This window comes from Vigna umbellata, chromosome 4 (genome assembly GCF_029865625.1).
Source record: "Vigna umbellata cultivar VRB3 chromosome 4, Vumbellata_1.0, whole genome shotgun sequence".
Taxonomy (NCBI): domain Eukaryota; kingdom Viridiplantae; phylum Streptophyta; class Magnoliopsida; order Fabales; family Fabaceae; genus Vigna; species Vigna umbellata.
In genome coordinates, this window is record NC_142168.1 from 7,190,841 (window position 1) to 7,206,487 (window position 15,647).

Genomic DNA, 15,647 nt, shown 5'->3' on the forward strand with positions numbered 1-15,647 from the left:
ATGCTTTAACCTTTTACAAAAGTTATATGATAATAATCTTCATAAAAAATACAATGAGTCTGACATCATGAACCATAACAAAAACTTTTTACAGTATAAGCAAATTTATATACCCCTACTTACGATTCATTTCCCATCCTAAGTACAAAAAAAGCACATAAATATACTTTTCCATATATGTAACTTGGTAATCCACAGGGTTAAAAAATACAATATATATAAGAATATTGTGCCCAATAAATAACTCTCACCTCCTTTGTTTTCATAAAACCAAAATAAAAGATATCATTTCATATGTAACCATATTCGCTCCCTCTTTAAGCCATGAAATGAAATACAGTGATATTTTAACACTTAAATTTTTTTTACATCCATTTAACATTACATTTCAATTTCTTTTTTTACAAATGTAAAAATTTACTTTTTAAATGATTATTTTATTATTGTAGGTTGTGAAATGACTCATCTGGTATAAAAAAAAACAAATAGGGCAAGTTGATAGATTGAGTGATATAATTATTAGCAGCATGTTGGAGTGTGGGGCCAAAGATTTCATTCTTAGACGGTGAAGAAGATTTGTTTTGGAAGCCCTTTTAGATAAAAAGAAAATATGAAGGAACATTGTATTTCCTCTCCATCAATCAAAATCTATGACCTACCAAACAATGTTTGACGTTTCATGGAATAACCTCACGTAATGTTCTTTGTTTTTCTTTTTAACATTCTTCTTTCATATTCTTTTGACTTCCTTGTCTTCAATGGAGGATCCATGCACAAGCTTTAAATTTCACATCACAATCATTGTCCTTTCTATTTGAAGTGTAATTACAAAATACCCGCAATACTCAAGACACTTATTAGCTACTTGTAATTTTTGTTAGCTAAATTATTCTTCATTAACTGACGAGGATTAAATTTCAAATTAGTTAGTTGTGTTTCTTAACGACGTGGACAAGGATTACATTTTTTACGATTTGTACAGACAAAATTTTAATAAAAAAATTACTTCATCGTTATCATTTTCTGTCCAATATTATAATTTCTTAGAATGATGAAAACGTGTTTGATTAGTTTAATATTATTAGGAATGTTTATATAATGTTTAGAAGAAAAAAAACTAATGTAATATATTGTATTAAAACTTTTAGTTTTCATGTTAAATGATTTAACACGAGGACGATGATGGTGATAGTGATGGGTTTGGTGCAGTAATTTTTTTATTATTTTAATTTAAAAAATTTAAATTAAGGGAATAACTTGTGAAAAACTTAGATAAAAAATTTATTGAAAAACATGATTTTCTAAAAGTTTTAAGTTAAAAAAAATCAAGAAAAGAAAATAAACGTTGGCGACTTAAGATTTTTCTTAAAGAAGTAAAACTTTTCTCTATAGTCACTTGGTATACTTTGATAATATCAACAAGCTCCTCTTCTAATAATATGTTTGGTTTAATCATAGTTCCTATTTATGTTGATTTTCTTAAATAAGTGGTCCCTTTCTTTTTTTTTTTTATATCTTAATTGAGTCCTTAAACATGAAAAATGAGTACAATGGGATCATTACGTTAAATTGGGTTAATGAAGTTAGAATTAAGTTGAAGTGTTGTTGTGAACTGGATTCATTAATTGACGTGACAGATGCAGGTCATCACGTTAAGTTGAGTTATCACCACATTCTGTCACGTCATCATCTTCAACATTTTCCCAAATCAGAAACCCTAGCAGTTCATGGCAACCACCGAAAAATGCCACCACTAGCCTCCATGCGTCGCCACACAACCACCACCATCGCAAATCCATGTTCTTCTTCCTCGCACAATCGTGAAACTAGTGAAGCATCAACAGAACCATCATGACCAGCCAACGTCCATGCGTCATCACTGCGAACCAGGTTCCTTTTCTCTTCATCCTCGCGCCATGAAGAAACCCAAACCGCAAGCACTTGGAAAGCTCTGCAGCAAGTCTGAACCTGCAAAAATTCAGAAAAATCCCCAATTCAACAACCCTAAAATCGTGTCACCATTGGGCGAGTTCTCTTCTCCCTTCTCGTGCAAATCCCAAATTTCAGACCTGTAGAAACCTAAGTCAATATCCTTCAACCCATAAACCCAGAAGCATCCAAAACGCAGAAGCACCCAAATCGCAAAACTCCTTCGTATTCATCACACAGATCGTGCAATCTTCTTCGCGCAGAAGCCTCAACCCTTCATCTTCTTCAAACACGCATCACGAGTTGCTCCTTTGTCAGCCACCACGAGGCTGTCGTCATACCTTCATCTCAAACCAAAACTTGCAAGGAAAGCCAAACACAGAACCAACAAAAATCCCTTCGAATCGCACCGCCATCGCGCTTCCAAACCCAATCGCAAACCTGCGAAATCAATCCCCTTCATCGCGAGCTTCATCTTCTTCCCTAAGCATCAAGCCTGCAAAAAGAAACTAAGCAATCGACACAGAATTGCTAGAATTGCTAGGGTTTCTAATTTGGGGAAAGATTGAAGGTGATGAACTCTAATTTCGTTTTCATGAACCTTAATTTCGTGATCCCCTAATTTTATTTTTTAGAAACCTTTTTTTTTTCATTTTTTAATTACACATATTCTCGTGACATACTCTACATCTGTCATGTCAATCACTGATTCCACCTCATAGTGACAACTTGTTAACCCAATTTAACGGCAAAGATACAATGTATTTGACTTTTCACTTTTAGAAACTCAATGTAGAAAAAAAAAAACCTATTTAACAAAATCCAACATAAATACCGACTATCCGAATGATTAAACCAATATAATTTTCATTTCCTTTATACGTTTTTAAAGGTTTTAGATCATCTTTTCCATTTATATATTATTTTGTAAGTAAAGGAATTTAGCATGTCAATGTTATGTTTTGAGATTAGACCAAAATAAAAATCACGTCTATGGATAAAAAATATAATTAATTATTTTTATTTTAATAAAATTTTATATTATAGTAAATAATTGATTGATTTTAAAAAATAACTTAGATATCAAAATTTATAATAATATCTAGAACTCATTTAAAAAAGTAAAAAAAAAGAAATATATAATTAAAAAGACAACAATTAATACAAAATATGATTTTAACATAATCAAAATATGATTCACATATAGAGAAGATGTTAAAAGATTGATTCTACTAACTCTCCACATACTTCACTTATATTCTTATTTAATAATTTTAGTTACTCTAACCATCTCTTATTTAATTTAATTGAACCTTGAAACTACAAACAAATGTTTATTCTCATTGAATATTTTTACTTTTACATATTAAAATATTTTCATTTGATAAATCTAGTTTTACAAGTATGTAATAATATTATTAAATTTATTTAATATAATATTGATTTAATCAATTTGATTTTATATGAGGATAATATTTATACAGGAAAACAACAATACAACTAAATTTTTAGAGAATAGAACAAATATAGTTTTTTTTCTAACTTGCAAGAATATATGAAGAGTAAATATAAAAAAATAGTAATAAAAAAGTTATTAAAATCACAGACAAAGACACCAAAAATTTTAATGTGAAAAACCCTTAAAAGTAAGAATAAAATCATGAGTCGTCTAGATAAGAAAAACTACATATGATCAACAAATTGTGAAAATGAGTCTTAATCAACTACACAAAGTAGTACTAACACATATCCAAACAACAAAACAACAAGCTTGCAAATAGAGAACAAGGAAGACAAAGAAAACATAAATACACAACTGTAGTGTGAACTGAATTTCTCCAAACTCAGACCTCATATCAACGATCCAAACGGTCAGAATGAAAAACAGTGTGCTCTAAACCTGTTATCAAATTTTCAGCACAATCCAACCGTGAACGACTCTATAGTGTCAATTTTACAGCAGCAACTCAGTGAGAAACGTAAACAATTTTTTTCTTCTTCCTCTCTCTCAATGTGTTAGGGTTTTAATTGGATTTTGACTCTACTTTTGGACACTAGGTTAAGTGAGACATGAGATTAAGTAAGACATGAGCTTCTCAACTTTTGGACATTTTCTCCACATAGGAAGAAGCCTAATATTAATATCCAACACATGTGACAATCAACCCCATGACTTATGTAACAACCCTACTATGGTAATACTAAAATAAAATTATTTCTCACCAACACTAGTAAAAAATATGGAAATTAATTCGCGCATTGACATTGATTTTGTTGCAACTTAATCATAAAATGGTGCGGTGGCCTTTTGCAATTATTGCAAACATATATGTCTCGGTTCAAAAAGAATTGAAGCCTAAATGGGTCTATGGCTTCAATTCTATAAACAACCGAGGTTAAATCCCACTGCAAATGTGACTTTTTTTCGTTGACTCATTTTTGAACTAGGTCTATGGCTTCATGACAATCCATCACAAAACATTTTAGTTCAAAATTCAAAGTCTAATAATTATTTTAAATACTTTTGCAAAGTTAAAAAAACAAAATAAATTTCCGAAAAATAGAAAATAATGTTTTCTGGAAAATGTAGAAGGATTAACTAGTTACCCCCAAATCCATATATAATAATGCGAAAACTATCAACTAGAGTGAAAGTTATGGTTTAAAGATCTGGAGTCCAAATACTTTTTAAACTTCAGATTCATCCAAAATAAGGGCTCTTGGAATTTTTCACTTGAAATAGGAGTTTCAAAGAGTGGTAAAAAAAATTTCATTCAAAAATAATAACCATAGCTATCAAAACCAAAAATCACAAGTAAATAGTTATATGCAGAACTGTATTTTTGGGTTGTGGATACTTGTTTTTATGTGTAGATTTGTTTATGTGTTTCTGTATTTCCATGGAGAGCCTTTAAGCTTACAAAATGGCCATGGAAGAAGAAGAAGAACCCAAAGAGGAAGAAGGAAGTGTTCCCACAAACCCTAGCAGCCCTCCAAGCTCTCCTCTGAGTGAAATCGCGCCTCCAAACCACCAAAGACCCAAACCCCTTCGCATTTTAGGTTTAAATAAAATAGATCTGCCACATCAGCGAAGGTCGCGCTTAGGCCCCCTCCTAGGGCGCCCGGGGAGAAATTCTGATAGTAAAATGGCACTCAGCGCCCTCTACTAAGGGGCACTCAACGCGAGCACACCAAAGATCAGTTTCTGGCAGTTTGTGCTGGTGGCGCTCAGCCCCCCTGAACTAGGGGAGCTTAGCCTGATTTTTCTGCACTGCATCTTTTTCTCTTTTTCTGCAAATCTGCTTACTTCTTGTGGTTGGTTCATCTCTATACATTGTTGGAGATTCTTACAAGCACATTATTAGCTACAAAATAAGGGATTAGAGATGAAATTACATCAAAGTAGCCCAAAACACAATTATTCATAAAACTAAGATAAAAGAGAGGGTTAAGCAAGTTATAAGCTAAAGGGAAGCTGATTTTGTCTCTAAAATGAACCTTAGATAATGATAAGAATTACCGTTATCAGTTTGCAGGCTTATGTTATCGTCTAGATAACTCAGGTCATGTCAGGCTTTAATTAATGTTAAAGTCTAGGTAATTAATTGACGTTGGCTTTTGTTAGTGTCTAAGTAACTCGAGTGTTGCATATGGATTTTTGTTACTGTTTAGTCATTTTGAGTGTCGTGTTTGCAAACTTTAACTTATGTTACTGTTTATGTAATTATATGTATTTATAGGATTTCTAAACCCTATAAATTATGTTATGAAAAAAATAAAAATCCAAATAATATCATATAATATCAACAAATATAACAACTTAGTTTATATATTAAATTAGAAAGATAATAACAACAATACAATATTTTATCTAGTTAAGTATATTTTCTATTGATATATAATATTAAAAGATCAAGCTATCAAAATTTAGTCATATACTATGTTAATATATGATAATTACAGCAACAAATATATATTAGAATATGATTTAACAATTTTTAAATTAATAATGTTAAATGAACATTGTTTAACCAATGCTATTTGATATATTTATTAGGTTGAATACATACAAATAAACTATATTACAAAATTATCTAAACAATAATTTTTTATGTGATTGTGAATATATTATTTAGCAAAAGATTATATATATGCATATATAAATAAACTAGAAATAAAGCTTTGTAAATATTTTTTAAAAACAATACTACAATCTACTAAAAAATGCTTTTACCAATTGAAATAACATATCAAACATAGCTTACTTGAAGTTTAAATCCTCTTTTTGTCTCAGTTGTTTCAAAATACGCAACTTGTAATTATATAAATATAACTACAAATTTTTCTCATGTCAATCTCATTTTTTAGGTATAACATGCTTTAACTTCTGTTATTCTCAGATATTCTCTAACAATATTTATATTAATAATTAAAATTTAATTGTTTTTTTAATTTTTATACTTTCAGGAGTGATTAATTGTTTGTTTTTACTTATTTTTATTCAATGTGATTCTTATATATTTAAAAAGACTCAATATAATCTTTTTATATTTAAATTGTTTAGAAGATAATAAATTGACAATTTACTTCTTCTTAATGTTAGATGGTTAGACACCAATAATCCTAATTTAACGTCATTCTACTACTAATTTTGTTCTTAAAATTTGTCAATAATAAAAATCAAAGAGTAAAAAAATTGAATTCATAGAATTTAAAAGGGTTAAATATGTTTTTAGTCCCTAAACTATCACGCGATTTTGGGTTTAGTCTCTCTTTCAAACTAAGGTACATTTTAGTCCTGTTTCTTAAGGAAACTTTGATTTTAGTCCTCCAAACCCAACGGCGTTAAAAAAAGGTCGAGGTGGCTAACAGTGAAATTTTAGTCAATCTTTCTCAGCTTTTCTCTCTCCCTCTCCCTCTCCCTCGTCTCCTTCCATTGACTGAGTCTTTTCCACTCTCACCTCTCTCTCTTCAACTTCTCTTTCTCTCATTCCTCCAAACCCATTCTAATTCTCACTCTCATGGGTTGTTACCTCTCTTGCAATGATCAATCCACCCTACGATCCTCACTTTAAGAAGCACAAACCCCTCGCTGCCAAACCAATCCGCCACTTCAACTACGTCGAAATCTCCCCCGCCGCAACTACGTGGAAATCTCCCCCGCCGCTTTTGGCACTGAGAATATCCGAAAGAAAGAGATTAGAGTATATTCAATATTGATCGTGTTTGTGTTGAGTTCAGTGTCCACACGCTACTAACAAGAAACAACAAGACTTTGTTTCGTATTGCATTATAACAGAGAGAAATGGGTTTAGAGGAATAGCAGGAGAGAGATGAGAGTGATAGTGCCTCTACAAGGGGTTGTTCAAGGCACAAGAGGTCTTTTCTGGGGTTCCGTCATTCCTTGTGCCCTCTTCTACTTTCTTCAACTCTTCTTCAAAACCAAGACACGTCACTACCAACCACCACCTTCCCATAACCATAAGGAGGATTCCACCACCTTCCGCCGTTCTTTATCTCTCACCGCAAGGCACGCTTCTGCCTCTGCTTACGTCCCCTCGCGCCAATTCCGTAATCGCTACTAACTCTTCTTTCCATCTTGGTTTCGACAAGGTTGCTGATGATCCCTACCATGAAACTCATAATCCCGATGGAGCTCAAAGTGGTAATTCTTGTCTGTTTCTTTATGGGATGAAGGGATTGTTGATGAAAATGTTGGATGAACAAACAATCTATGTTGATCCTCTAACCCTGCAGGCTGTGGCTGGTTTCATGTGTCAAGTTTTGGAGAGGGAACCAGTGAGTATCGTGAGGTCAACCATTAGAGTTCTATTTGAGGTTCATAAGGGGTTTTATTTAAGGACGATGAGGAGTGAGTTGTGAGCACAGAAAGAGATTGCTTTAAGAAGTCAGAGGGAGAACTAGGTAGTGGAGAACGAGGAGTGCATAGTGACCTGAGAGTTAACGATGAAGAGAAATTAACCAGGTATGGAGCGCTAATTCCGTTATTTTTAAATTATTGTGGTTTGAATGTATGAGTTTAATGTGTTCCTGTTATGTAGTTTATGTATTAATTGAGTTTCATTGCTTGAACAATTGGAAGTTAATAATACTTTGTAATTATGTTTGGTGGAATTACAACGTAAGAATGTGATTGTTATTCTAGTTTATATATGACCATGCAATGTTTGAGTTTTATGAATTATGAGTTGGTATGTGGTATTGTATTTGAACTGTGAGTGCAGGGAGAGGATAGCCAGGTGATTAGTTATTCTGTTAAACTCCAGCGGGTTCTTTGATGCAGGGGAAATGTGTCTTCTTTGTGTTTGTGAGGGAGTGTGCTGGTTGTGGTGTGATTTGGTCCAATTTTCTGCATTGATGAAAAGTTTAGATGTGAATCATGATGCATGCACAAAAGTATTTTTATTATACCTCTACAAATCATCCAGTATGGTTAAACAATTTAAGAATTCATACTGATGACATTTCTCGTACTTTTCTACTGAACTGTTTTATGCATGGTTATTCATAAAAACAAGTGCGAAAAACTGAAAAAAGAAAAAAGAACTATTTTTTGTATTGGAGTTTGGATTTGATTTCAAAAATCAATCTAATCCAAAACAAACTTATAAATATGCTGATATTTTTATTTATAAATTTATGAGACCACTTATATTTACATTTATTTTATAAAAGTATATAAACGTAATTATCATTTTTCGAGTTGTGAATTTAATAGTATAGATTTTAAAAGTTATACAACTATTAGCTTTATAATGACTTGCAGATTAGATACTTCTTGTTTTTAATTTTTTATATTAATTACATATCTTAGTAATTTTTTGAATATATACTTCAAAGAAAAATTAAAGTAAGGCTGAAATTTAAAAATGATCCAATGCCAAATGCTTTTAATTCGAGTCCATTGAATTTGATTTAAATTTTAAACCAAACTATTTTCATGGTGAATTAATGATTGATTAGGTCTAATGAATTTTCTTTTCCAAACTGATTTAATCTAATATTAAATATCCTCAGTTTATGATTGGCTACGTTAATTTTTGTAAAAATCAATTAACATAGTCTGTTTCTGATTAGTACTGTTTGGTAAAAATTTTACTAAAGTAATTAATGAATTTTATTTGCAAACTAGCTGTTATTGATTAAAATTTTCATAGTTTGTAATTTTTTATTTGCATAATTAAATATATTTTTTCTATCCTAAAATGATTGCAATTTTAGCTCTTAAAAGAATTTCAAATGCATTAGTGTTGATATTTCATGTGGATCCCAAAAATTGATGCACGTCAGAAAAGAAAAATAATAAAAGAAAAAGTGATAGACTAAAGACTGACTCAATGGAAGGAGACTAGGGAGAGGGAGAGAGAAAAGCTGAGAAAGACTGACCCAATGTCAGAAAAAACAAATCGTACAATTTCACCGTTAGCCACCTTGACCTTTTTTTAACGCCGTTGGGTTTGGAGGACTAAAATCAAAGTTTCCTTAAGAAGGAGGACTAAAATGTACCTTAGTTTGAAAGAGAGACTAAATCCAAAATCGCGTGATAGTTTAGGGACTAAAAACATATTTAACCCAATTTAAAAAACAATATGAATCTTCCATTAGAGTGTTTCTCTTTTCATTTTTCCACATTTCTTCCTGCACTCCCACTTTTTTTAAATATTTCAAAACTATCCCTTGCATTTCAGAAAACTCTACACTTCACTTTTTTTCTTCAACGAACTTCAAAATTCGTTGAAGAAAAAATCGTTCAATGAATTTTGAAATCCGTTAAAAGATCTTTCAAACTTTCAATGAATTTCGAAATCAAAATTTTTTTCTAATAGATTTTGATATCTATTGAAGAGTTTTTCAAAAACTTCAACAAATTTTGAAATTCTTTCGAATTTTAAAATTCATTAAAAGAAGTTATTTTTGAAACGTGAAATGTAAATAAATGTAGAGAGGTGTAAAGAGAAACACTCCTTCCATTAAGGCTTCTAAGTTTCAAAATAGTGGCTCCACATCGAAGATTTCTTCCTCCACCTCCATACTTTTTCCTTGTACCTCATAAGCAAAATGAAAAGACAAAATTACCTTCATTTATATTATAATTACCTATAATATAAATTACCTATAATATAAATTAACATTATAATATAAATTAACATTATAATATAAATTAACATTATAGAGTGTTCAACCCAAAATGTAATTTACTTTATAAATTGTATAATCTAATATAAATTTATATTACAAATTGTACAATTCAAAATATAAATTTGTATTTCGAATTGTGCAACTAACAGACGAAAAAGATCTTAATAAATAATTGTACAAACAATATATTTTAGCAAACATAGATAGAACTCAGGACTCATTGACAATAATAGAAGATAAATGTAAAGTTCCAAAATTGGTTGTTATTCCCATTAGTATTGTGTAGCCTAATATTGAATATAAACTTTTATTTAGTACATTACTAAAGGCAATATACAAATTTGATGAAAAAGTAATACTAAAAACATAAAGAATCTGCACATAGATTGTCTGTAGAAAAATGTAACATAATAAAGTTGCATATACTAAAGCATATATATATATATATATATATATATATATATATATATATATATATATATATATATATATATATATATATATATATATATATATATATATATATATGGCTTCTAGAAACATTTTGATGGAAATTTGTATAAATATTCTTTAAAACCAATACTACAATATACTAAAAAAGTGTTTTTACCAAATGTTTTGGTTGTGAGACTAAGGATAATTGTTTATTGGATCACATAGAGTTTAGGATAACTGTTTATCGATCAAGCTTGGAGGTTACATGTAGAAAGTAATTCGATGTTAAAATTTGTAAAGGTTTGTCAATTCTAATAATTAATGCATATTAAATATCATCATTTAGTTCTATATCTCATTGGATTGTAGTAGTGTTTGTCTTAAACTAATCCGTGTTAAACCTAATTCATTGTAGGTTAACCATTTGACCATATCTCAACCACTGAGTCAAAATTATACTGTATAGTCATATGTTACACCAAACAATTAAACAAAATTTTTAAGTAGTAAAAACATGACTTAATACTTCTTTTGGTCCCTCAAAAGAGAGGGAATGTTCATACTCGTCTTAAAAAGTTAAAAAGTTAAAAAGGGTCCCAACTTGTGAAAAAATTGTTCAAGTTAATCCTTTTTGGTAGGGGTGGGCAAAGTGCACTGTACTGCACTACACTGTAAAAATTTATAGTTAACTATAAATCAGTTCAGAAAAACTGCACTGAACTAAAAAATAGTTCAAAATAATTGAACTGAACTATTTTCTGGTTCAATTATACTGCACTACAGTTCAATTAATTAGTTTTTAGTTTATCACACTACAGTTCAATTAACTATAGTCCATGTTCAATTAATCCATGACAACTCATCAATACTAAACTCTTCCCAAAGACATAAATCAAAAAACTGCAGAAGAAAATAAAACACGATAAAGTAAAATTTCCATAATTAATTAATATACGCCACAATAATATTAATTTGGTAGAAGCAAAAAATAATAAAATAATTCATCCACACAAACATTATGTCATCTGCGTAATGGTGTGAAGATGCTAGCATCCTTCTTCACCAATCCTCTGGAGAGAAGATGCTGCAGAACCAAAGCCCTCGGAACGAGTCCTTTCTCCAAATTGTACCTAAACAACCAAGGGTACACAATAAACACAGAACTATCCCATCGAAGCTGACCCACCCAAAACCCCGTCACTGCATCAAGTTTCTCCATGGAACAGAGCATCATTGCAGGGTGTTTCCTAAACCCATCATAAAAATGACCTAAAATGACCTAAAATGACCTAAACCACTATGATAGAAAATGACATAAATCACAGTTCACAGTTAACTGTACAGTTCACAGTTAACTGTACAGTTCACAGTTAATTGTACAGTTCATAGTTAACTATACACTAAGTTCAATATTTTTAAACTGAATTGTTAAACAGTATAATTGGTTTTTAGTACAAATAGTTTAAGTTTTTTAAGTACCAAATAGTATAGATTAACTATAGTTTACAGTTTTTTATTGAACTGTGCCCAGCCTTACTTTTTGGTTACTGTGTCAAATTTTTAACGGTGCAGCTGCCACCTGGACAAAACATAATGACGTGTCTAGTTTATGTCATTGTGTGACAGTGTGAGGTTAAATGACGTGTAAAATTTAAATTTTATAAATATTTTGAGAGGGGGTAGGGGGTAACCAAAGTTAGAAAGGATACGGACAATAGGGGGATAGTGAAGAAGGCAGGTAAGAGCTGGATTGAAATTAAAAGAAAAGTGAAGGAAGAAGGCTACGTTCCTGACACAAACTTTGTGCTACATGATGTGGAGGAGGAGCAGAAAGAGCAACATCTTGTTTACCACAGTGAGAAACTTGCCGTTGCCTTTGGAATACTTTCAACACCCCCCGGAACTCCAATCAAGGTGTTCAAAAATTTAAGAACTTGTGTAGACTGTCATACTGGCATCAAATACATATCAAAGATCGTTCAGAGAAAAATAATTGTGAGAGATTCTAATAGGTTTCATTGTTTTGAAAACGGAATATGCTCGTGTAAAGACTATTGGTAGTATTCCATATCAATAGACGTGCCAAGCATGGAGTGAATTGCTGTCTTGAATTCATGCTTCTGAATACGCAGCGTCTGACATTAGTTGCATTGTTCTAAAAGCCACAATATAAATCTCTAAATAATTTCATTGTTTTTCATCATAATTACAGTATAAATCTCTAATTAATTTCATAAATAAAATCAAGGTTTTTTCCACAATATAAAATAATTGGTCTAAAAGCCACATTAACATATCCAGACAATTTATTTTCAAGCAGATTAATTTTACGCAATCAGTTTGAATTGTGATTTCCCTTTCACAAACACAAAAAAGAGCCCCACACTTTTCTTCTTAAGCTCTTGACATGAAATAAGCAAGATTTGCAAACGTTAATCTAAACAAAATTCACGTCCACGGTTTCCCTTTAAATTGAACAAGTCTTAAACTTTTGGTAGATCTCAGACTTAAATCTTATCCCTCATTACCATTGTTCCGAATCTTAAAACTCATTCAGATTGAATATTTCAGACCGCAATGGAAAAACTCATTCAGAATATTATTCCATTAACTTTATTTATATTAATCACCTGCAATCACATTTACCCTTCTACTGTGACGTGCAGCATCAAAATCTGCCAAGTCAACCAATAACCAGTGAATTCTACTTTTTCAGCAAATTTCAAAATGCAAACCTCCTTAATGGTGGCTGAAATAATCAAACAGTATGAAAATCGTATGATAAACTAATCCTTTTTTACAGTGATTGTTTTAAAAATAATTTCTACAAGAAATTCTGATTACACCGAAATGGATAGAAAATAAACTTCAAAAAATTCTGATTACACCCAAATTTGGAACCCTAATCGCGAGTTCATCGTGAATAAAAAACTTCCAACCCTCTCGTAAAAATCACCCAACCAAGATTTGTCATCAGCACATCAAACTCTTCAAACCTGCAAGCAAACCCTTCATCGCCAATCTTCGTCACGCCATCAACATCTGTATCTTCTTCAACGTAGAGCAAAGTAGCGTCTACCCTCTATCAAAATATTTATTTTTTTAAAATTTAAAGTTTACACGTCATTTAACCTCACATTGTCATGTAATGACATAAACTAGACACGCCATTATGATTTGTCTAAAGTGGCAGCTGCACCGTTAAAAATTTGACACCATAACCAAAAAGGATTAACTTGAACAATTTTTTCACAAGTTGGGATCCTTTTTAACTTTTAAGAAAAGATAGAACGAATTTGAACATTCCTTCTCTTTTGAGGGACAAAAAAAGTATTAAACCTAAAAACATCAACATGCTAATTGAAATGACATATCAAACATAACTTATTTGAAGTTTAAATCCTCTTTCTGTCTCAGTTTTTCAAAACACACAACTTGTAAGTATAAAAAATTTAATTGTATTTCAATTCTTATACTTTCAGTGAATTGTTTCTTTTTAATTATTTTTTATTCAATATGATTTTTATATATTTAAAAAGACTCTATAATTTTTTTATATTTAAATTGTTTAGGAGATAATAAATTGTCAATATGCTTCTTTTTTGTGGTGGAGGGCTAGACATCAATGATCCTAATTTAACGTGATTCTACCCATTTTGTCTTGAAATTTAACAACAATGAAAATGTAATAATAAAAAGTTAAAAAGTGAAAATGTTGAATTCAGAGAATTTAAAAAATGATATGAATATTCCATGTACTTTTCCACATTTCTCTTTACGTTCTTAATTTTTTTAAAAATTCTATTTATTGTATTTCATAAAAGTTATACTCTATTTCTTTTCAACAAATCAACAAATTTAGAAAACAGCTAAGAAAGCTCTTTCAATAAATTTTAAAATATGTTAAATTTTCAATAATTTTTAAAATTTATTAAAAATTTTGGACAAATCTTTCAATAGATTCAAAATTTGTTGAATGATTTTTTAAACAAATTCTAAAATTCGTTGAAAGATTTTTCTTTTCAACAGATTTTGAAATCCGTTATAGAAAATCTTTTAAAAATTTCAACAAATTTTAAAAATAAATTTTTGAAATATGAGATTAAAAAAAATGAGAACCTTCCATTAAAGCTTTTGGCTTTCAAGATAATGGCTCCACATCAAAGATTTCTTCCTTCACCTCTATATTTTCTTCCTCTTCCTTACCTCATAAGTAAAATGAAAAGACAAATTTACCTTCATCTTCTTTCCTCTTCCTTCATCTCTACCCCATTTTCTTCTTCCACTTTTACCTCCACCTCTACCCCTCCTTCTTCCACTTTTACCTCCACCTCTACCCCCTCCTTCTTCCTGAGGTGTTAACTATCCACGGATATTTACTACCCACGGATAACGGATAGCGGATATTTCAATACCCACTTCTAAACGGGTCGAGTACCGGTAGTATACTACCCGTCCCGCAGATACCCGTTATCCGCAAAAAATTAAAAAAAAATAATTTATATATTTTTTAATTAAATTTAATTAAAATAAAATAAAATAATATTTTATTAGGTTAAATTTAATTAAAATTAAATTTTAATTTATATTTAATTTAATTTATATTATATTATATTTCTTTTTTGTAATTTTATTTAAATTTTATTTTAAAAATATATTAAATATTTTTTTTTGTGGGTATTCACGAATACCCACAGGTTTTAAAATACCTGCGGGTATTTTTTAAACGGATACCCGACGAGTAGCCGATCGAATAACGGATACAATTTTATATTGCAGGTTGGGTTGCGGGTAGACATTACCCGTTGTCATCCCTAGGTGTACCCTTCATTCTTCCTTCAATTCCACATAGTTCATTTTTTTTGGTTTTCTAATTATTTATTTCGTTATCCCTTTTGGAATTATTTCATTTAGTGAACACTATCAACCTTAAAAGTATCACGAATTAAACATCCTATAATATAAATTATCTATAATGTAAATTAACATTATAGAGTGTTCAACCCAAAATGTAATTTAGTTTTCGAATTGTATAATCCAATATAAATTTGTATTCAGAATAATTCAAAATACAAATTTGTATTCCGAATTGTACAATTCAAAATATAAATTTGTATTCTGAA